The sequence below is a fragment of the Octopus bimaculoides genome, chromosome 3, assembly GCF_046866305.1.
Source record: "Octopus bimaculoides isolate indiv1 chromosome 3, ASM4686630v1, whole genome shotgun sequence".
Lineage (NCBI taxonomy): Eukaryota > Metazoa > Mollusca > Cephalopoda > Octopoda > Octopodidae > Octopus > Octopus bimaculoides.
The window spans coordinates 76,135,836-76,160,296 of record NC_142930.1 but is presented as its reverse complement, the minus strand read 5'-3'; the positions used below and the strand labels follow the sequence as shown (position 1 = coordinate 76,160,296).

The window sequence follows — 24,461 nt, the reverse complement described above, 5'->3', positions numbered from 1 at the left end:
GATTATAAAAGACGCAGTAAATATTTTCTGCGGATATATTCCTGGAATTAGCGCGCCAAAACGAAGACTTTTGAATTTTACCATTAAGCTGTAATTAGCAGAACCATATGCACACGCACCCATGGCGGTGGGCAACTGTGTATACGATTCTGATGATTACGGTTCATTACAAATCAGGCTGATGAGGAATAGACAAATGGTAAGAATTTGTTAAATCCGAAACTAGTTCCTGTTTAATAATGCTTGTGATTTTAAATGCCTTGCCCGCTCACGTTTTTGGTATGCTGCTATATTTTATATATATATATATATATATATATATATATATATATATATATATATATATATATATATATATATCACCATCATCGTCACCATCACTGTTATTGCTACTAGAACATTAATAACTTGTATAAAATGAACTTCTACATAGAACCTTCCAATATATACAGAAATGACACACACACACTCAACAAAACTTCCTTTCTAAAAATCACTTACAGCTTTCTAGATACGGCTAATAGAGCTGATACCACAAACAACGTATGTGGTGGAATGTTTGCTTATAAAAACTTGTATATGCACACATGAGAGTAAGGGGACATCCGAGTAAGGCTGTGCACACGGACCCACACATATAGATGTGCATTGGAGTGCCTATAGCGACCTATCTATAATGTTTGTAGGCTTTTTGGGTGCCTTGTATTTTTAAGGGTTTTTTTTACATATATCTATTTTATATTTTTGCATGCCCCACATGCTATACCTTCATTTATGTATTCTTTATTATTATTTTTTTTCCTGCTGTACCCTTATTTTTATTTTTATTTTCATTTATATTTTGATTTCAATTTTATTTTTTATTTTTATTTCTATCTTATTTTTGCTGTTGTTTTTCTTCTGGTCTCTACCACACCTCTGTTTTTACCTCTTGCTCTACATTTGTATGTAACCCTTTGTGAATCTCTGAAGAGGCCTAGAGGTTCGGGCATGTAACCCCATTTCAAAATGTCATCCGATAATCACTCCGGAAAGGAATATTCGGATAGAATGGGGCTTGCTAAAACTAGGCCGAAACAGCTGTAAGATTAAACTTCTGTTCATCCTCTAATTCCTTATGTATTTTGTACTTCTATATGTAAACCATGTTGGCAAAATAACATAGTCTGCCATAGACACCTGTGCTTTGGTTCTTTCTTTCTTTTTCTTTTCTCCCTTTTTTTGCCACTTTTGCTATGAATTAAATTAATGAATTCAACGGGATACACCGTCTGCAAGTAGTTGGGTTCAGCATATTATCCTCCATTTTCTAATTGTTACACAAATTTTGGGTAAAACCTCCACTTTTACCCGCTCCCATTGATTGCACCTAGTATAGCACTAGTGTAGCAATAATTGGGTACCCTCCCAGCAGTATACTGGATAGATACTATCCCTTAGTGGGTTGAACCTCCAACCCCTAACTCTCTCACGTTATATATATATATATATATATATATATATATATATATATATATATATATATATATATATATATATATATATATGTGTGTGTGTGTGTGTGTGTGTGTGTGTGTGTGTGTGTGTGTGTGTGTGTGTGTGTGTGTGTGTATGTGTGTATGTGTGTGGGTAATGTTTTGTATGTGTGTATATATGTATGTGTATATGTGTGTATATATATATGTATGTATGTGTGTGTATGTGTATGCATATGTATGTATATGTATATGTATATATATATGTATATGTATGTATATGTACATATATGTATGTTTATGTATGTATATGTGTATATATATATATAAATATATGTGTATATGTGTGTGTGTGATGTTTTGTATGTGTGTGTATATATGTATATATATATGTATATATATATATATATATATATGCATATATGTGTGTATGTATGTATATGTGTGTGTGTGTATATGTATATGTACATGTATATATATGTATATATGTATGTATGCGTATATGTGTGTGTATGGTGGTTTGTATGTGTATAGGGTGTTTTTTTTGTATATGTATATATAATTTTATAATATATTTTAAAATGAGGTTTGGATCTTGTTCAAAACGGGAGCACCAGTATTTTCTTAACTAAACACTTTGAAACTTGGGACACTGGTAGAATGTGTCATATAAAACATCTTTTTCTCTTAGTCTTCTTAACAAAAAAAGGTACATCGCAAGTTATTTCATGTTAAAGTTGTCGTATTTCTGTAATTTCAACCAATGACTGACGTCCATTCAGCCGTGAAAATTAAGTGCTGACTACGTAAACAAACGATTCTCGGCGGTGATAAAATTATTATTTCCTTGTCAAAAAATGGCTGAAGCATATTGGCAGTAGCTAATAAACCTTTCTATTATAGGCACAAGGCATGGTTTTTGAGGGAAGGAGCAAGTCAATTAAGGTTAGGGTTAGTGTTAGGGAAAACGAACACACGTGTGTTGCCTCTGAATATTTTTATTATGATCACGAAGGATCGAAAACACAGATGGGTACAATACAGGACAAACAAATAAACAAAATGTGCGAGTTCTATGATTTTTTAAAAATTACGATAGTCTTTATATGTACAATATATGTTCATTGACTTTTTTTTTTTCCCCTTTCAATTATACTGGCATACATATGCGTATACACATACACATCCATACACACATACATACATATACATATATATATATATATATATATATATATATATATATATATATATATACACATACATACACATATACACACATATATATACACCCACACATACATATACATACATACACACACATATCCATACCCACACATACACACGCATATACCTAAACACGTATATAAAATAACAAAAAGATTGGGTTTTTCAACCCGGCAGCCTATAAGGCCCAGCAGCTTGCCTTTTATTATTTTCGATGATTAGTTTGGGTGACTTACACCCACCTTTTTCACCACTTCCTTCCATCTCTGCTCATATACTCTGGCTGACAGGGTTCTCTTTTCCAGCCCTATCTTGCTCTTCAGATGGTATTTGAAGTAATTCAGCAATCCAGGGCCGGACATGTAGGACCCTGTCCCCAAACCTTCCATTCTTGTCCTCCATATGCACTCTTTCAATACTGCTACCGTACAGAAAAAACAAGCCTCACCTTCCTTTGAGAGTCCAGTTGGCGGTATCATCTTTATCATAGACCCAGCCGACAGCTGTACTCGTCCCAGATGCGACAACACGTGTTCTACATAAATTATCAAGCTGGAGAGCTGCCGACAATGTACAAAAGCGTGTAGAACAGTTTCACTGTCCCGCTCGCATCTTGGACATGTCGGTGGCACTGCTAAACCGTGCCTGGATAACTTCTCGCGAACAGGTAGAGCATTCCTGTAACACTGCCAAGTCAGAGATATTTGGAAATTATCCATGTACTCCGACTTGAAGGTTTTACTAAACAGTGCAGTAAGTTGGTTCTCGTCGAACCCCAGAGCCTCTCCTAGGACGTCATCGTTTTTGCCCTCCACTAGCCCTCTGTAGAACACCGAGGTGGTATTCCCGCAGCCAGCCTTGCCCGTCTTGTGGATAAACCAGAGTGCCTGACGGCACTCCTTCTGCCATAAAGTCAAATTACGTCTTTTAATGAGACCGGTTTAAATCTTTCCAGCGAGGCCGGTCGCGGCAAGAACTCCTCCGCCAACGGACTCCACACCTTATCACCCTCCAGGTGGCACCAGAGATGTCTCAGCCTCAACGCATGTCTGCGCATCATTAGCCAGGTCATCCCCAAACCACCCTTTAGCGGTTCCTGGCAGCACACGGAGCGCCTCACAAGTGGCCCCCCCCCCTCCACAAAAAGCGGAAGAGGAGTCTTACCAGCTTGTTTAGCCAACAATCGGGGCAAGGCACAACGGACAGGCGGTAGGTGATTACAGATGCTATAAACACCTGCACCACCTCCACTCTACCCTTCAAGGACAGAAACCTTTCGGACCACTTCCGAACTATGGCCTCCACCTTGTTCACTACCTCGCTCCAATTCTTCTCCGTCTGGGAGTCTGAACCAAACCAGACTCCAAGCAACTTAACAGGACCATCTGTCCAGTGTCCAACGACACTGGACGATAACGGCTTGTTCCTCCAGGTGCCGAGGCGCAAACTGATGGACTTGTCCTTGTTAACTTTTGCTCCTGCCACCGCTTCGTATCTTCGGAGAGCCTCTTCTATACGAGGTAGTTGTACTTCTTTAGACACGATGAGAGTGACGTCGTCCGCATAAGCAGAAGTGAACTTACCGCATCCAATCTCATTAGGGATGTCACCCAACTTCTCCAGCCTCCGCAACAATGGCTCCAGGGCCAAGACGTACAGGACCGGGGATAGGGGACACCCCTGACGAACAGACCGCATGATCGAAAACGGCTCCGTTAGGTAACCGTTTATCTGGACGGTGGACTTGATGCCGCTGTACATAGCGGAGATCCACCCGCGAAAGCCTGGGCCCAGCCCAGCTGCTTCGAGGACGGCCCCCAGGTACCGATGGTCTACCCTATCGAAAGCTTTACTTTGATCTAAGTGGACCAATGCCCCTCCTTTACCGGTTAATTTCCCAACCCTGTCTAAGGTGTAGCGAAGAAGGTGAAGGTTGTCTTGGATCGACCTGCCTGGGATTGCACAGGTTTGTGCCTTTCCGACAAGCTTCTCCGCGACAGCCGTCAACCTTTTAGCTAACACCTTGGCCAAAATCTTTAACTCTACGTTTAGTAGAGTTATGGGCCTGTAATTACTAATGCTATCCCCCTTGCTTGGGTCCTTCTGGATCAGCGTCACAACTCCCCGGCTTACAGAACTGGGAATCCTCCCATTCTGCTGCCAGTTTGCATAGACGCCTGCCAGGACCTCCCCAAACAAGTCCGGCATTAAACGATAGAACTCATAGGGCAGACCATCCAGTCCCGGAGCATTTTCCGCGACGCATCCGGCCAGCACCTCTCTTACCTCCGCGGGAGTGATCGGGCCCTCACAGCATTCCGTCTCACGCGCCGAGAGTCGAGGCCCGCCAGCTAGGAAATCCCTTAAGGGCTCCCCGCGCTCAAGCGAACCGCTCTCCCCGAACACCCGAGCGAAATGCTGGTGAAGTGCCTTTTGCATCTCCTCCTGTCCATAGACCCTGCGCCCCTGCTCGTCAGTTAAAGACTTAATGCAGGACTTCTTGCCCTTCTGACTCTCCACACGACGAGCCCATCTGGCTACGTTGATACCTTCTCGTTTCCCAGCGCGTACTTTAGCTCTGACTCGGCACCCTTCGTGTTTGGCATTGAGGTGACGGTACAAGACCGTTCTCGCTGCTGTCACTTTGGATGCGGAGCCAGCTTCTATTGCCTCATCTAGACTCTTGACTAAGTCACCCTCTATTCTATTCCTGTCTAAACTTAGCTGATTGCTAAATCTAATGGACTCAAGACGGATGGCTCTCTTGAGGGCGTGCCACCATCTATTATTAATGATGGTGCCACATAATGCCCTCTGCACTAACTCCTTAATCCGGGTACGAAAAGCTAAACAAGTCAAAATAGACTTGTTCATTTTCCAATACCCGGGTCCCTGTTTATGACACTTATCTATATGCACCTCACACGTCACAAGTTTATGATCCGAGTAAGGCACAATACAAAAATGTGGACAGCTAAAACTATTCTTATCTCTTTCCCTAACAAAAATTCTGTCTATGTACGATCTGAGTGAGCCGTCGTTATTACTCCACGTCCACTGTGGAACGCTCGGCTCATCCAGTCGGAAGCGGTCTACTAGATTAAAACTCTCTAGTAGACCCTTGAGGCAAGGATTCCCTTTCCTATCGGTGGAGCCCACACTATCGACGCGCGCATCGAGAATAGTGTTGAAGTCCCCTAGCAAAACTATGGTTTTAGACGTCAATAAGAAGTACTCCAGGTTCCGAAAAAAAACCGATTGCCCTTGTCCGTTAGGAGCATAGGCAGCCACCAACCTGAAGGACTGCTTACTTTCATGTGTCACATCTAGGACGACCAGCCTACCTTCTGGGTCCAGAAAGACAGTACGAATCTGTAACTCCAAGTCCTCCTTTAAAAGAACCACCACGCCTGCACCTCCCCTCCGGCACGGCGAAATAAATTTCTCGTAGCCATTGAGGAGGGGCAAGAACGCCCCAGGTCCTTCCAACTTGGACTCGGTGATCGCAGCCACATCTATTCTATGTGAAATGAGGTCGTCCAGAAAACAAGCTTGTTTCCATTTCGACCTCATTCCACGCACATTTAAACTACCCAACTTAATCATCGGAAAAAATAAGGGTAAAAGTAAGCACTTACGGTTGTGAGAGGGAGCATGGCACTTTTTGTTTGCCACCCTCCCCTACTCCTTCCGCTTCTACTGGGCCCTTTTTCGGGGTTGCCACCGGGCTCTGGGTTGGGGTGGCTGCCGGGCTGACAATCAATCTGCCTTCCTTGACGTCATTGGAGACGTCTATTATAAATTTGTTTAAAACATGTTCTTGAAATAGTCTTTCTTTATAATCCTCTTCGGCTACCTTCGCGTAGCGGTATTTATCGTCCTCCGTACCACTTTTGAAGAACTTTATGCGAGGGTGGGCCTTTGTGTATTTCACCACCTTCTCGTTCTTCATGTTTATGGCTACTATCCTGTCGTTTTTTTTACAACCTTTCAAAACAGGGTTAGGGGGGGGGGGTCTTAAAATTCTGCCCTATGAGTGTTGTACCAGCGGGATAGGTGTGGGAGGTTTTTTTTTTCCCTCTGTCTGCAAGTTTGCAGCTTTTTTGTGTGTGTTTGGGGAGGGGAGTCTGGAGTGGATTGCGTCTTCCTTTTGTTTGTAACAGTTTTGAATGCCGTTTGTGTTAGTTCGATTTCCTCCTCCGTAACCATTTTCTCAGACGTCCTCACGCCTACTCGCTCCTGCTGCTTTCCACTTTCTTCCGTCTTCCTGCTTTCCACTGCAACTGTGACTGTTGACTCTCTTCTTCCCTCGTCCACTTTCGCAGGAGCGTCGCCACTCGCTTTAATGGTGTTTTGTTTATTTTTTGTGCAAGCCGAGCGAACGTGACCCTTCTGTCCACACTTGAAACATCTGGGTCTCCGTCCCTCAACTGACACGCGAATGGTATGTCCCTCCCCCACAGACACCCTGTCGGGCAAATTTTCCAGGCTATTGTTCTCCGCTTGGACTATCATCTCAAGCGCCTGACCTTTCCAACCGGTTGCTTTCCTTCTCCTTGTGCTTAAAATTTCTATATTTTCTTCCACGTCGAAGATTACGGCCGCTGCCGCCCACATTACGTCATACCTAAATGGTATGTCTTCTACAGTTACACGTGCTGTTCGTTTTCCCATGTAAGTGGGCAGCAGCATAATTAGGTCTGTTTTCAAGGTTTCTGTCGATACCTCCTTTGCCACTTCCGCCGACTCGAAGTGAACTTCAATAGTTGCACTTCTTGGACCGCGGTTTACGTGAATGACTTTCGACCAAATTGGCGCCAAACACAGCTCCACCAGTTCATTACGCGCCTCTGCAATTTTTTTTTCCTTAGTGTTGAACACCTTGTACACCACAATTTTTTCCTTAATTGCGTTGACTGCCTCGGGTGGTGGAATTAGCTTCGTTTCACCATCCACCTTTTGTACATATTTCCGGTATGTATATAGACTTTCTTTTGTCATTTTTATTTCAATGGAGTCACCTCCAACGGCCTGTGCAAAACTTGGTTTTCCTTTGGAAACACTTTTACATACACTTTCTTCCTCCATGGGAAGGACACTTTCTGCTACAATTAGAGTAGCCATATTTGTCAAAAGACAAAAACACAAATAAAGTTTTTACAGGGAATTTTTCGCCCCGTAGGGCGAAAATAACTGTATACCAACAGTTATTTAAACAGTTATACAATACAGAGAGTTAGACAGACACGAACTCACACCGCAACAGCAAACAAAATCTCGATGGAAAAATTAATATATCCTCCTTAGCACAAGAAAAAGACGTGTGTTGCCTCTGAATATTTTTATTATGATCACGAAGGATCGAAAACACAGATGGGTACAATACAGGACAAACAAATAAACAAAATGTGCGAGTTCTATGATATTATTTTTTAAAAATTACGATGGTCTTAATATGTACAATATATGTTCTTTGACTTTTTTTTTTTTCTATTTCAATTATACAGGCATACATATCCGTATACACACACACACATCCATACACACATACATATATATATATATATATATATATATATATATATATATATATATATATATATATATATATATACATACACATATACACACATATATATACACCCACACATACATATACATACATACACACACATATCCATACCCACACATACACACGCATATACCTAAACACGTATATAAAATAACAAAAAGATTGGGTTTTTCAACCCGGCAGCCTATAAGGCCCAGCAGCTTGCCTTTTATTATTTTCGATGATTAGTTTGGGTGACTTACACCCACCTTTTTCACCACTTCCTTCCATCTCTGCTCATATACTCTGGCTGACAGGGTTCTCTTTTCCAGCCCTATCTTGCTCTTCAGATGGTATTTGAAGTAATTCAGCAATCCAGGGCCGGACATGTAGGACCCTGTCCCCAAACCTTCCATTCTTGTCCTCCATATGCACTCTTTCAATACTGCTACCGTGCAGAAAAAACAAGCCTCACCTTCCTTTGAGAGTCCAGTTGGCGGTATCATCTTTATCATAGACCCAGCCGACAGCTGTACTCGTCCCAGATGCGACAACACGTGTTCTACATAAATTATCAAGCTGGAGAGCTGCTGGCAATGTACAAAAGCGTGTAGAACAGTTTCACTGTCCCGCTCGCATCTTGGACATGTCGGTGGCACTGCTAAACCGTGCCTGGATAACTTCTCGCGAACAGGTAGAGCATTCCTGTAACACTGCCAAGTCAGAGATATTTGGAAATTATCCATGTACTCCGACTTGAAGGTTTTACTAAACAGTGCAGTAAGTTGGTTCTCGTCGAACCCCAGAGCCTCTCCTAGGACGTCATCGTTTTTGCCCTCCACTAGCCCTCTGTAGAACACCGAGGTGGTATTCCCGCAGCCAGCCTTGCCCGTCTTGTGGATAAACCAGAGTGCCTTCTGCCATAAAGTCAAATTACGTCTTTTAATGAGACCGGGTTTAAATCTTTCCAGCGAGGCCGGTCGCGGCAAGAACTCCTCCGCCAACGGACTCCACACCTTATCACCCTCCAGGTGGCACCAGAGATGTCTCAGCCTCAACGCATGTCTGCGCATCATTAGCCAGGGCATCCCCAAACCACCCTTTAGCGGTTCCTGGCAGCACACGGAGCGCCTCACAAGTGGCTTTCCCCCCCTCCACAAAAAGCGGAAGAGGAGTCTTACCAGCTTGTTTAGCCAACAATCGGGGCAAGGCACAACGGACAGGCGGTAGGTGATTACAGATGCTATAAACACCTGCACCACCTCCACTCTAACCTTCAAGGACAGAAACCTTTCGGACCACTTCCGAACTATGGCCTCCACCTTGTTCACTACCTCGCTCCAATTCTTCTCCGTCTGGGAGTCTGAACCAAACCAGACTCCAAGCAACTTAACAGGACCATCTGTCCAGTGTCCAACGACACTGGACGATAACGGCTTGTTCCTCCAGGTGCCGAGGCGCAAACCGATGGACTTGTCCTTGTTAACTTTTGCTCCTGCCACCGCTTCGTATCTTCGGAGAGCCTCTTCTACACGAGGTAGTTGTGCTTCTTTAGACACGATGAGAGTGACGTAGTCCGCATAAGCAGAAGTGAACTTACCGCATCCAATCTCATTAGGGATGTCACCCAACTTCTCCAGCCTCCGCAACAATGGCTCCAGGGCCAAGACGTACAGGACCGGGGATAGGGGACACCCCTGACGAACAGACCGCATGATCGAAAACGGCTCCGTTAGGTAACCGTTTATCTGGACGGTGGACTTGATGCCGCTGTACATAGCGGAGATCCACCCGCGAAAGCCTGGGCCCAGCCCAGCTGCTTCGAGGACGGCCCCCAGGTACCGATGGTCTACCCTATCGAAAGCTTTACTTTGGTCTAAGTGGACCAATGCCCCTCCTTTACCGGTTAATTTCCCAACCCTGTCTAAGGTGTAGCGAAGAAGGTGAAGGTTGTCCTGGATCGACCTGCCTGGGATTGCACAGGTTTGTGCCTTCCCGACAAGCTTCTCCGCGACAGCCGTCAACCTTTTAGCTAACACCTTGGCCAAAATCTTTAACTCTACGTTTAGTAGAGTTATGGGCCTGTAATTACTAATGCTATCCCCCTTGCTTGGGTCCTTCTGGATCAGCGTCACAACTCCCCAGCTTACAGAACTGGGAATCCTCCCATTCTGCTGCCAGTTTGCATAGACGCCTGCCAGGACCTCCCCAAACAAGTCCGGCATTAAACGATAGAACTCATAGGGCAGACCATCCAGTCCCGGAGCATTTTCCGCGACGCATCCGGCCAGCACCTCTCTTACCTCCGCGGGAGTGATCGGGCCCTCACAGCATTCCGTCTCACGCGCCGAGAGTCGAGGCCCGCCAGCTAGGAAATCCCTTAAGGGCTCCCCGCGCTCAAGCGAACCGCTCTCCCCGAACACCCGAGCGAAATGCTGGTGAAGTGCCTTTTGCATCTCCTCCTGTCCATAGACCCTGCGCCCCTGCTCGTCAGTTAAAGACTTAATGCAGGACTTCTTGCCCTTCTGACTCTCCACACGACGAGCCCATCTGGCTACGTTGATACCTTCTCGTTTCCCAGCGCGTACTTTAGCTCTGACTCGGCACCCTTCGTGTTTGGCATTGAGGTGACGGTACAAGACCGTTCTCGCTGCTGTCACTTTGGATGCGGAGCCAGCTTCTATTGCCTCATCTAGACTCTTGACTAAGTCACCCCCTATTCTATTCCTGTCTAAACTTAGCTGATTGCTAAATCTAATGGACTCAAGACGGATGGCTCTCTTGAGGGCGTGCCACCATCTATTATTAATGATGGTGCCACATAATGCCCTCTGCACTAACTCCTTAATCCGGGTACGAAAAGCTAAACAAGTCAAAATAGACTTGTTCATTTTCCAATACCCGGGTCCCTGTTTATGACACTTATCTATATGCACCTTACACGTCACAAGTTTATGATCCGAGTAAGGCACAATACAAAAATGTGGACAGCTAAAACTATTCTTATCTCTTTCCCTAACAAAAATTCTGTCTATGTACGATCTGAGTGAGCCGTCGTTATTACTCCACGTCCACTGTGGAACGCTCGGCTCATCCAGTCGGAAGCGGTCTACTAGATTAAAACTCTCTAGTAGACCCTTGAGGCAAGGATTCCCTTTCCTATCGGTGGAGCCCACACTATCGACGCGCGCATCGAGAATAGTGTTGAAGTCCCCTAGCAAAACTATGGTTTTAGACGTCAATAAGAAGTACTCCAGGTTCCGAAAAAAAACCGACTGCCCTTGTCCGTTACGAGCATAGGCAGCCACCAACCTGAAGGACTGCTTACTTTCATGTGTCACATCTAGGACGACCAGCCTACCTTCTGGGTCCAGAAAGACAGTACGAATCTGTAACTCCAAGTCCTCCTTAAAAAGAACCACCACGCCTGCACCTCCCCTCCGGCACGGCGAAATAAATTTCTCGTAGCCATTGAGGAGGGGCAAGAACGCCCCAGGTCCTTCCAACTTGGACTCGGTGATCGCAGCCACATCTATTCTATGTGAAATGAGGTCGTCCAGAAAACAAGCTCGTTTCCATTTCGACCTCATTCCACGCACATTTAAACTACCCAACTTAATCATCGGAAAAAATAAGGGTAAAAGTAAGCACTTACGGTTGTGAGAGGGAGCATGGCACTTTTTGTTTGCCATCCTCCCCTACTCCTTCCGCTTCTACTGGGCCCTTTTTCGGGGTTGCCACCGGGCTCTGGGTTGGGGTGGCTGCCGGGCTGACAATCAATCTGCCTTCCTTGACGTCATTGGAGACGTCTATTATAAAACTGTTTAAAACATGTTCTTGAAATAGTCTTTCTTTATAATTCTCTTCGGCCACTCTCGCGTAGCGGTATTTATCGTCCTCCGTACCACTTTTGAAGAACTTTATGCGAGGGTGGGCCTTTGTGTATTTCACCACCTTCTCGTTCTTCATGTTTATGGCTACTATCCTGTCGTTTTTTTTACAACCTTTCAAAACAGGGTTAGGGGGGGGGGGTCTTAAAATTCTGCCCTATGAGTGTTGTACCAGCGGGATAGGTGTGGGAGGTTTTTTTTTTTTTCTCTGTCTGCAAGTTTGCAGCTTTTTTTTTGTGTGTTTGGGGAGGGGAGTCTGGAGTGGATTGCGTCTTCCTTTTGTTTGTAACAGTTTTAAATGCCGTTTGTGTTAGTTCGTTTTCCTCCTCCGTAACCATTTTCTCAGACGTCCTGACGCCTACTCGCTCCTGCTGCTTTCCACTTTCTTCCGTCTTCCTGCTTTCCACTGCAACTGTGACTGTTGACTCTCTTCTTCCCTCGTCCACTTTCGCAGGAGCGTCGCCACTCGCTTTAATGGTGTTTTGTTTATTTTTTGTGCAAGCCGAGCGAACGTGACCCTTCTGTCCACACTTGAAACATCTGGGTCTCCGTCCCTCAACTGACACGCGAATGGTATGTCCCTCCCCCACAGACACCCTGTCGGGCAAATTTTCCAGAGTATTGTTCTCCGCTTGGACTATCATCTCAAGCACCTGACCTTTCCAACAGGTTGCTTTCCTTCTCCTTGTGCTTAAAATTTCTATATTTTCTTCCACGTCGAAGATTACGGCCGCTGCCGCCCACATTACGTCATACCTAAATGGTATGTCTTCTACAGTTACACGTGCTGTTCGTTTTCCCATGTAAGTGGGCAGCAGCATAATTAGGTCTGTTTTCAAGGTTTCTGTCGATACCTCCTTTGCCACTTCCGCCGACTCGAAGTGAACTTCGATAGTTGCACTTCTTGTACCGCGGTTTACGTGAATGACTTTCGACCAAATTGGCGCCAAACACAGCTCCACCAGTTCATTACGCGCCTCTGCAATTTTTTTTTCTTTAATGTTGAATACCTTGTACACCACAATTTTTTCCTTAATTGCGTTGACTGCCTCGGGTGGTGGAATTAGCTTCGTTTCACCATCCACCTTTTGTACATATTTCCGGTATGTATATAGACTTTCTTTTGTCATTTTTATTTCAATGGAGTCACCTCCAACGGCCTGTGCAAAACTTGGTTTTCCTTTGGAAACACTTTTACATACACTTTCTTCCTCCATGGGAAGGACACTTTCTGCTACAATTAGAGTAGCCATATTTGTCAAAAGACAAAAACACAAATAAAGTTTTTACAGGGAATTTTTCGCCCCGTAGGGCGAAAATAACTGTATACCAACAGTTATTTAAACAGTTATACAATACAGAGAGTTAGACAGACACGAACTCACACCGCAACAGCAAACAAAATCTCGATGGAAAAATTAATATATCTGTAAGGGACGACCGTGCGAACTCAAAAAGGAGAAATGGTGACGAATGGAAAAACAGAGGACTCCTTTTATTTAAACGCGTCACACGGTCGAACATACAAATATATATATCAAAGATGATATACATGATATGTTATGCGACGATAACATAGATGACCAGTAATGAAAGACCACAACCGTATTAGATGGATAACAGAGATATTTATTGTAGCGTTAAAGATGTATGTTTGTGTGAGAGTGTGAATGCGACATATAATAACATAATCAAAGACAGGCCGTCATACAAAGAAAAGTGTGTATGTGAGTGATACATGTGTGTATGAGAAATATTACAGCAGAGAAAAAGAGAGTCAATAACACGTGAACAATTATACCAGTTCTTGGGTACACAATAATATGAATCTGTATGTGAAGTGAGTTGGCTGAGTTTGGCAGAGCTGATCACTAGTTGTGATGTCGTGGCATCGATGCCGGGCCGTGATTCTTGTTATACAGATGTTCGTCGCTGGCTGAGAATTTCTTGTCTGTTTAAGAACTCTTGTCTGTTTATTTACCGTGGTGAAACTGAGTCACCTAACAGAATCGAAGAGAGAGATGTGCCGCGGAGGTTTGGTGTACATAGAAGGTCGTGTAGACGCTGGTGGAGATTGTTGCTGGTTAGTAGTAATCGTAGAATCGTGTTGGTCATGATGATGATGCTGGATAGTAGTAGTAGACTCTTGTTGCTGATGTGGAGACGGCGGAGGTCATCGTGGCTGGACGAAGCTGCTGAAGTGGTCGCTGGCTGCTGCTGCTGTCGTGTGGTACACGGAACAGTTCTCAAAGAGAAACTGGACCGAGACAAATTGTGGGGTATGAGTTGATCTATATATGGCGTTAAGAGGGCTCCCAGATGGCTTCAGAATTTTACTCTATCACGTGACCTTATTAGGGGCCGTGATTGGTCAGTTTGCGTTCTGGCGGGAAAGGTTCGAAGAAGTTGCCGATTCGAATAATAATCAGTCACGTGATGACAAGGAATGGGTTCTCTACTACGCTCGCATTTATTTATATTTAAATGAGAAGATTGTATGTAATGGCGATAGTAGTTTGTATCTAATGGCGGGAGGTAGTTTCACTACATATCCTCCTTAGCACAAGAAAAAGACGTGTGTTGGCTCTGCAAAATGTCAGAAGTAATGGAGATTAAATACGCTTTACGCCGCTTAAAGTGCCAAAAGGAGTAAGTATAAACAGCTGAATACTTGTCAGTGATTGGTTGAAATTATCGAAATAAGACAATTTTTTACATGAAATAAATCCGAATACAAAAATTTTTTTCTGTTCTATAACACAAAATAGATAAGTATACGAAGTTTGAAAATCTTTCGGTACCAAAAACACTACATAAAACATAAATGAAAACTGGTGCCCCCGTTTTGAACAAGATCCTGAGGTTTTTTTAACATATTTATATATATATATATATATATATATATATATATATATATATATATATATATATATATATATATATATATATATATATATATGTGGATGTATTTGTGTGTGTGTGTATGTATGTGTGTGTGTGTATGTGTTTATGATTTGTGAACTTTGCTTCTTTGTGTATGCATACATATACATGTGAGAGTGCACGTGTGTGCGTGCATGAACGTGTGTGCGCGTATGAACGTGTGTGCGTGTGTGTACGGGCGCACACGCGGATGCCTGTATGTAGGTAATAGCGTTCTTTTTGCTAAAACTGTAAAAATTTTGTTCGGTTTTTTTTTTTGTAATTGTGAAATTTTTTCGCCATGAACGGTTTGTGTTTTTAAACGGAATGTATTTTTTCTGATGTTATATTTATTCCCGAATGATGTGTAAAGCAATTTTGATTTAAGCTTCTTAATGAATTCTTTATACTGAAATATATATTGAAGAAGATAAATATGTTCATTTGAATTTATACGTTTTTGCGTCGTAACTCCTTTATTATTATTAATATAACCAAAAGGATCGATTCTTGAAGAGTCTGCATACCTTCACTGTCGTTTTTTTCTGCTATTTTGGTGATGATTTTTTGAGTTAGCTTACCAATTATTTTTGTTGGTAGTTAATTTATAATATATTGATGTATATATATATATATATATATATATATATATATATATATATATATATATATATATATATATATATACACATACATATATATATATATACACATATATATACACTAGCTGGTGTACCCGGTAATTTCTGGGGGTAAAGATGTTGTATTGAAATGTCTTATTACTCTGATATAAAAAAAGCAATTTCATTATAACTGTCACAAAAGGTGTATTTTCCGTCTCAGAAAGATACAAAAACTGTCAGCTAGAGGAGGGAGAGATTGTTGGAGGCTGGCAAGAGAGGTCATCGGAAGTTGTCTAGAGAGGTTCTCGAGAGAGGTTTTCAGGGGTTGGGGTGAGAGGTTGTCGGAGGTTGGCAAGAGAGGTTGTCTGAGGGAGAGGCATCATCGTTCCAAAACTTCAGTCTTGCAGGGCTTCGTGATACACAATGTTTTTGGTTTTGCCGTTGGGTGCATAGATGAATAAAGTTTCCAGATTTCCTACTCTAGAGCGTCCAACATAGAGCTGTCCGTGAGAAAAAGCAGGTCCTGCAAGATTAAAGCCTACCACTTCCAATGTCGGACCCTGTGCTTTGTTGATGCTCATTGCAAAGTTTAATCTCAGTGGGAATTGTAGCCTTTTGAAATCAATTTGTGTATTGGAAGGAATCAAAGGAATCTTTAGAATGGAAACATCTTCACCACTTGCTTTCCCTGTCAGTATTGTTGCCTCCAACATTGTCTGCATCAATTTTTTTGATAAGTCTTGTGCCATTGCATAACTTTGGAGGATCGAGGTTTCTTAAAAGCATAATTGGGGCTCCAACCTTTAGATGCAATTCATGTGGTGGTAGGTAGACCTGAAGGTGCAAGGCTATTGAGGAATTCAACAGGGTAATGAACAACATCAATTGATTTGTATGTTTGACGTCAGAGTTATGGGCATTTATAGTGTAATGAAATTTAATTGAAAATCCTGCATGCATTGGCAGCATTTAGTTATTTGGAGATGTTGAAAAAATGTCTATTAACACAATGTGCAAATTAATTACAGCAATATGTATATAACTGTTTAGATACTGAATTAGAATAGACGAAAAATAATTGTTTTAATTTGTAAATATGAAACATAACGAATTAGAGACTTACTTGAGATCGCTGTAGTCACATTAGCACAGCTTGTGAAGTAGAAGCACCCAGTCGTACTCTGACTCGTCGTGGCATTTTAAAGGTGAACTTTATGAAGGCTAATTTATGAATGTAGTATATGTGTATAGAAATATATGACTAAAGTGTCAGAAGAAAGTGCGATAATAACGTTCACGCTCACTGATGGTCGCTCTCAGTAACTGCCTTTAGCTTACGGAGTTCTTGTTTTTATAACTATTGAAAAGCAGCAAGAAGGATACACATATTGTTGAGAACAAAAGATTTCGTTGGAGATCTGTTATCTCCATTTCAGCCCCTGGTGGCCTAGAAGAGATTAGAAGGGTCAAGTGGCAAAGACATTATTCTGCTTAGTGGAGGCATCTGGTATAACTGCTGTTATTCATAGAAAAACTATTGTTTTACCATGAGAAAAGCACTGTTGAAGTGTTAAGTGAAATTTGGCAATCGAGGATCGAATCCACGTTATGTCTGTATGAAGCTGCTACAGATACGTTGTGGAAAAAAATTTATCTACTGTCATGGAGAAAGTGTAACCCTAAAAATGCAGAATTATTGGAGTAATGGGCATTCAAAAAAGTTTGTATGTATAGAAATGTATGAATGAAGAGATTCAAATTAAGGAAGTGCAATAATGATGTTTAGCAGTTCAAAACTGTGAGTAGTGAAATGCGAATTAGGTTGGCCGATCGTTGGTTCAAAGTAATCAAAAATAAACAATGAAATGGGTTATTTCCCTTGAGTGTTTAAAAAAATATTCTGTAGGTGGTATGACTTACTTCCCTTGGGTGTTTAAAAACAAAAATTAGTTATATACGAGAGATATAAAGGTCCTTTCCAAAGGCTGTATTATCAATCTTTTCAACAATCTAAGTATGTCACAAGGTTTTCTGACATGAGTTCTACTCACGTGTTAAGTTTCATTAAAATCAATAAAACGATATAGGAGGAGTTAGCTAACAAAGCCACAAACAAACACACACCAATTTCCCACATATGTAGTATATATATATATATATATATATATATATATATATATATATACATATAAATCTATATATATAAATCTATATATATAAATCTATACATATACATCTATACGCATACATCTATACACATATATACGGGCATACATATTTATCTATCTATCTATCTATATATATATACATATATATATATATAATGATGGTAATAATCAATATATACCTAATAATAGAACTGAAGAATTGATAAATGATATTAGTATAAATAATTGTAGTAATAATAATAATAGAGATATTAGAAATAACCCCATCATGTGCAACTGTAGAAAAAAGTCCCATTGTCCTTTATTTGGAGTTTGTTGCACCCGTAACGTAGTGTACAGATGCATCATTAGTACTATAACCGAGAATTATATTTATATAGGATGTAGTATTAACCTGAAACAGAGAATATATAACCATAGGTCTTCGTTTAGACTTAGACATAAGGCAAATAGTACGACATTGGCAAGTAAAATTTGGGAGTTAAAAGATAATGGTATTAATTTTAGCCTTAAATGGGAAATTATAAGAAAAGCTCAACCTTATAGAAATAATAGATATGGATGTGAATTGTGTTCTATGGAAATATATGAAATTTTTAAACTTAGAAATAATCCTAATCTAATCAATAATAGATTAGACCTTAGGGTATCATGTGTACACTGCTCTACTCGCACTTTTAAATTTTTAAAAAAATAGGCCTTTATTAAGTAACTAAAGTTATCAAATTATAGTACTTTACTTCTATTATGGTCATCTAGGACTATCAATTAGCACATATTTATATTGGTAATTGAACCTTTATAACATATATTCCTGATCTCTCACCTTAACATCTAATCTACTTAAATCAATCATCAGATTCCTGTATTCCTAACATCCTTTCTTTTTTCAGTCCCTTAAACCTTAGTAAACACATTATTATAAACTAATATAAATCCGATAATAATTTTTATTTTTTATTCACATTATATAAATAAAGCTTACCTATGTGTCTCCTAAATAGTATCATTATCTTATTTTCAGCTATAATTTTTTTAAGATAATTCAAAATAGTTTCCATGAACCCAATATACTTAATATCCTTAAACTTTACACCCTATCTAGAGCCCCTGAATTCAATACTGACATTATTTCATGATTTTTGTAGAAAATAATTACATCTCATTTTATTTATTTTATTAACATACCTCTTATTGTGAAAATATTGGTTAAAGTATTATTGTTATCTGTACCACTATACTGTTACTCTATTCAGACTAAAAGAAAAAAACCTATTTGACCCATATACCTAGGGTTTTAATTCCTCAACATTTTGATAGTAGTAAAATGACCTGATACTACTCTGACCAGTGAAACCTTTATATTCTAATACATTTTATAGCCTTGTCCATGCATACTGCTTACACCTTCCCTCTCTTTAGAAGTAATTGTCCCTTATACTATCACCACTAGATAAAAAACAATAAAATCTGAGACAGTTAAAACTTTTGTCTAGAATCAATTACTAGCCTGATAGACTCGGCTATGTCAAGATGGATTTATGTATTCTTCCTCCCACTTGGATTTTTATGTATTCTCTCTCCCACTTGGATTTGAAATGTTGCCACATTTATAATATGTCTTTTCTACTGTAATTTTCTGCATTTTCGTGCAGCTGAAGATTGCTCTTCATATTGCATTTAATGTAATGCTCGCATTACTTAAATAAATTGGAGTAGCATGAAACGTGCATACTGCAATCACCTTTGAAATCCGTGTTGCTTATTTTTTTATATATATATATATATATATATATATATATATACATACATACCTATATATATACATATAGATACACATACATATATACATATATGTACATGGCTACTTATAAATGCCAAAGCCTTCCTAGGTGAAGAATGCACCCATAACATAGATTAGTAGTTAGCGACTTCAGGATCAGTGCTAAACGGATGGCCAGAAGACGACCATCATGGAAAAGAAAGTCTGGAAACTTAAAGATCTTGCAAATGGACAGAGATTTAGAGACTCGAAGCTTTTGATGAAATAGAGGAGGATATAGCATCACATGATGTGGAAGACAACTGGAGAGTCCTATGGGACACCTGTTGAGGGCTACTGACCAGATCTGTGGATGGTGCAAAGTCTCCTCTCGACCCAAGGTAATGTGGTGGCAGAACAATGTAGTTGACAGGACCATTAGGGAAAAGAAACTGGCATGGAAGGACTGGAAGGGTGATAGCAGGGAATTGTATCAGATTGTCAGAAAGGAAGCTAGGTGACAGGTTTATTTAGCCAGAGGGGAAGTAGATTAGAAAATTTGCCAATGTTCTGCGCCGTAAGGACCAAGGACTTGAAGCGTTTCATGTCACAAGACAGTGTGTGAGAGAGAATTGTGATGTCATGGGAGAGAAATGTGTCTGCATGGATGACGGCTCACTTGCATTTAATGAGGCTGCAAAGAGAGAGACTTGGAGACACCACTATGAAAGATTGCTAAATGAAGAGAATGAATGGGAGAAAGAGAGTCTACCAAATGTCGACCCAACAGAGGGACCAGCTATCCGAATTGACAGTACCTTGGTAGATAAAACAATTAAGGGTATGAAGACAGGAATCATCGCTTAAAATATCTGGCAGTGTTGGCTATAGTCTAGTCACCCATATAATCAATCATATTCTCAAAGTTGTGATCTGATGGGGCTCTCTGGCTTTTCAACGATCTTAATGTTGAGTTTGGCCTCCTCCAGAGCTTTCCTAAATCTTTGGGCTAGTTCTCCATAGGTTTTGACCTCTACAAACGCTGCTCCTTGATATTTGTTGGTCTTGTACCCTGTTTGCTTTGTCACAAACTCTTTGTATCCTGTTCCAGTTTTTACTTCTACATCTAGGGCAGGTACCATTGGTTTCATTACATACAATGCCATCTAACTTGTTTCTAGCTCCCCTGTATACCCAAACCCTAAGGTATACAGGGGAGCGAAAAAAAAGTTTATATATATATACAGTTAGAGCTGATAATAGGCTGTTATGTAGAAGTATATACATATATGTGTGTAGGTAAATGGATATGTAAGTAAACAGATAAATAAATAGATAGATAGATAGGTACATAGTTAATACAGATAGACAAGCACACATACATACACTAATGAAGACTGATCCCTATATATAAACAAATCTAATCTCCCTCTCTATCTATATATAAGACTAGACATGTAGATACAGGAATAAGTAACAAGAAGAGACACTGACAAACATACACGTGTCTCTGTTACAGGAAAGTTAATTTCGTCCAATCGAAAAGTAACAGATCTTCTTACAGCAAACGCAGCTAGAAAAATGTACCGTTTCACTAAAATTCCGCTTTAAAAGTTGTTAACATATGCAGAAGCATAAGTTTTATAAAATATAGGAATTGAAACCAAGTTTTCTCTAATCGTTCTAATGGAGAATTAAAATGTAATAACAGCTAATTTAGTATTTAGATTATTTGATCCGACTACCGCGCTATTCATACAGCACCGTGCTACTTATTTATGGAACGAGTGCTTGACTATTGTAACATTTCACACCGGCGTCGGCGATATTTCTACATCATGATGAAGTTGTTGTCGTTTGTGTTGTTTCTCTCTCTAATTCCGGTTTTCTTGTCTACTACAGCCAAACCTAAAGGACCTAAAGTCACTGATAAAGTAAGTAGACTTTTTCTGCAACTGTTATTACATATACAATAAATAATTAATTTTTTTTTAGCATAAGCACACTATCCGTTTGGGGGGAGGGAACAGTTGATTCTAACTCAGTATTTGGCGAAAGGAAAAAAATACGCACACCTGGTGTTTAGGGCTAGGTCGGATTTGAACTCGGAATATAAAAAGATGTAAACTACGTACTGTAAAATATTTGATTCGATGCTCTACCGATTCTCATATTCCTTTGCTGTGAAATAAGTCTACTGGGATGAACGCTCTGTAACTTCGTTTTAGACTAAGTAAGACAAACGCAATCACCTTATTTAATATTTTTCATATTAATCATTAACGATCACAATAATTGATAGAAAAAAAAATCATAAACACATTACTTCTGCTGGTAAAATCAAATTCGTGTGCAAGCACTTCATTTATAAGCACCAAAATTTGTTTTAACGGATGTACATGAATAAGACCTATTCGCATAATTATTTTCATTGAATTCGTATAAATTTCATTTGCCTGACGATAGCTATATCATATCTATACTGTGATGTATATATAGTGTATGAGTATAAACGTACACACTCGTTCAATACTTCTGATGCAGTCTACTGCTACATTTTCTCGCTACGTGTTATCTGCAGACAGTTCGCACTTAATGAGGAACTCTAGTATCGACAGAGCGAATTCTCAGCTTCGAATTCTATTAAACAATCTGTATGCAATGGGTAGTTTTTCTCCTATTTCTATATTAAGAATAGTGTATCTGAGGGAATTCGGCTGCTATTTCGAGCAGTTTGAGCAATGGTTGTAACTATTTCACAGTTAGTTTACCTGGAATTTACGCTAAGAGTATAAGACCCAATTATTTGCACACAATTCAGACTTCTTTCGTTGGAGCGACTAAAGGCGTTCGTTGAAACTGACAAAAGAGTCTAAATGTAGGCTTAACCGACGTCACCTCGTCACTGCGTTTCCTGTATATTATGAGATAGCTTTGATTTATTTGAGATACCCAATATTTTCTCTAGAGAATACGCATACTTCCCACCTCTTTAAGTTGGTACATTTTTACTTTCTGAAACTGTCACATCTCTTACACACACACATTTCTTTCATTCTTTAGTAATTGACTTGGCCAAACTGGGCATTGCCTTAAAGGGTTTAGTCAATCAAATCGACCCCACTACGTATTTTTAAAGTGACGGGTGTAATAGTAAAACTTATCTGAAAAGTACACGAAATTAGGGTATGGGTTTTCAAAATATTTTGAACAAAAAAATTTTCACAGAAGGAAACCACCACCCTTGCCCTTTTCCTTCTCCATGAGGTCGCAATAATTATTCCGAAAGCCCGCTGAACACAGGCGGTGTAATAATAAAAAAACTAGGCGAAAAACTTACCCTTACTTTAGTCGATTTGATCAAATAAACCTTTTACGACGATAAAATCCCAGCATGGCCGCATTCATTTACAGAACAAAAGAATTAAAATTGTGCGTCTATGAGTAGTAGATACTTTTAATTTCAGAAACAGTACGGAAATGTACCAACTTAAAACGGGAAGTGAATAATTATATTTAATCTGATACTCTCCTTTTTCATCCACCTGCAACAATTTCACCTCTATATAGTCTCATTACCATATCTTCTTGCCATATCTTATTCTTACTACTATAGTGTGTTCAGGCTAAGTTCAACAGTTTGGATAAAAAGAACAGAAAACATAATATCCCATTCAAAAATAAAAGTATTAAAAAAAATATTATTAAAATGTTGACTAGATTATTGCTGGGAGATAATTTACTCTAAGTAGCTGCTCTCAACTCCCACCATGGCTTCAGGACGGCTCTGGAATCTGGCACATGCCTTTCTCTCTGTGTCTCTGGGAAGATCTTCAAACACCTTCTTGATCTTGGCCACCAGCTTGTTCTTTGTGTTTCAGGAAGAACAGTTGTTGCCTTTCTCAACTATGCCCCTCACATGAAATCCCATAGTATGGGATTACAATCGGTAGAATTAAGAGGCCAAAAATTGGGGTTGGTAAAGTCGTAAAAATTCACTGACAACCGCTTCTGACACTTTCTGGAGGCATGGCAAGGAACTGAATCATGCTGCCACACATTTGGCCTTCCAGCAGCAATCCTTTCAAGTCAGGGATTGACTACAATCTCCAGCAGCTTCACATACCCAACTGAATTGAGTCAAGCCCCTGTTCAAAGATGTGGAGATGAATTCTGGTGTACAGACACAGAACACTTGCTGTGTCCCTTCATGCTGGCTACAGCTTCACAGTCTCCGTTGCAGCTATCCATGTCACATTTTACAGCCTTTACAAAGTTCATAGGGAATTGAGCAGCAATCGTGATGTCAGCATTTGGATACCTGGTGCATATCGTCACAATACAAGTAGCTCTGAGTAATTGACTCAGATGGTTTCCAATCCTCCAGGTCAGCTAACTTTTTCTCAACCTCAACATTTATCTTTATGCTTTCCGATGCCATTGATCTTCCAATACATCAAACTGTTTCTGTAAAAAGGAGACATAAAAAATTGTAAGATTTATCCTGAACACCCTGTATATCTGTCAGTCTCTCTTGGCAGTACTGTTAAAAATCTACTTTTCTCATTTACTTCTGAAGAAGTTTTAAAGTGGAAACCAAGTGTGATGTAAGGTACACTGATTTAATATGTCTATTTTTTTCTTTGTATTTTCATTTTTCCCGAAGATTATAACTATTGATTTAACTGTACTGTTTTTTTTTTTATTTAATAAGACCAGAACCAAAGGTAGTAAAAAAAACATTAAGTAAAAATAGTAATAGACAGCTAGTGGTCAGCATCACAAGAAGAAAGGAAAGAAGAAACTGAAGGACATGGGTCCTTTGTATTTTTATTTTATTTTA

General features: G+C 40.2%; 1 long non-coding RNA gene across 1 annotated transcript in view; it reads right to left on the bottom strand.

Moving 5' to 3' along the window:
- The window catches only part of LOC149136594 (uncharacterized), a 29,619-nt gene extending 6,347 nt beyond the window's left edge, over window positions 1-23,272 (bottom strand). The window contains exon 1 of the long non-coding RNA XR_016241094.1: window positions 22,959-23,272. This is a non-coding gene — a long non-coding RNA (uncharacterized LOC149136594). The remainder of the gene's footprint in view (window positions 1-22,958) is intronic.
- Window positions 23,273-24,461: the final 1,189 nt, after the last annotated feature.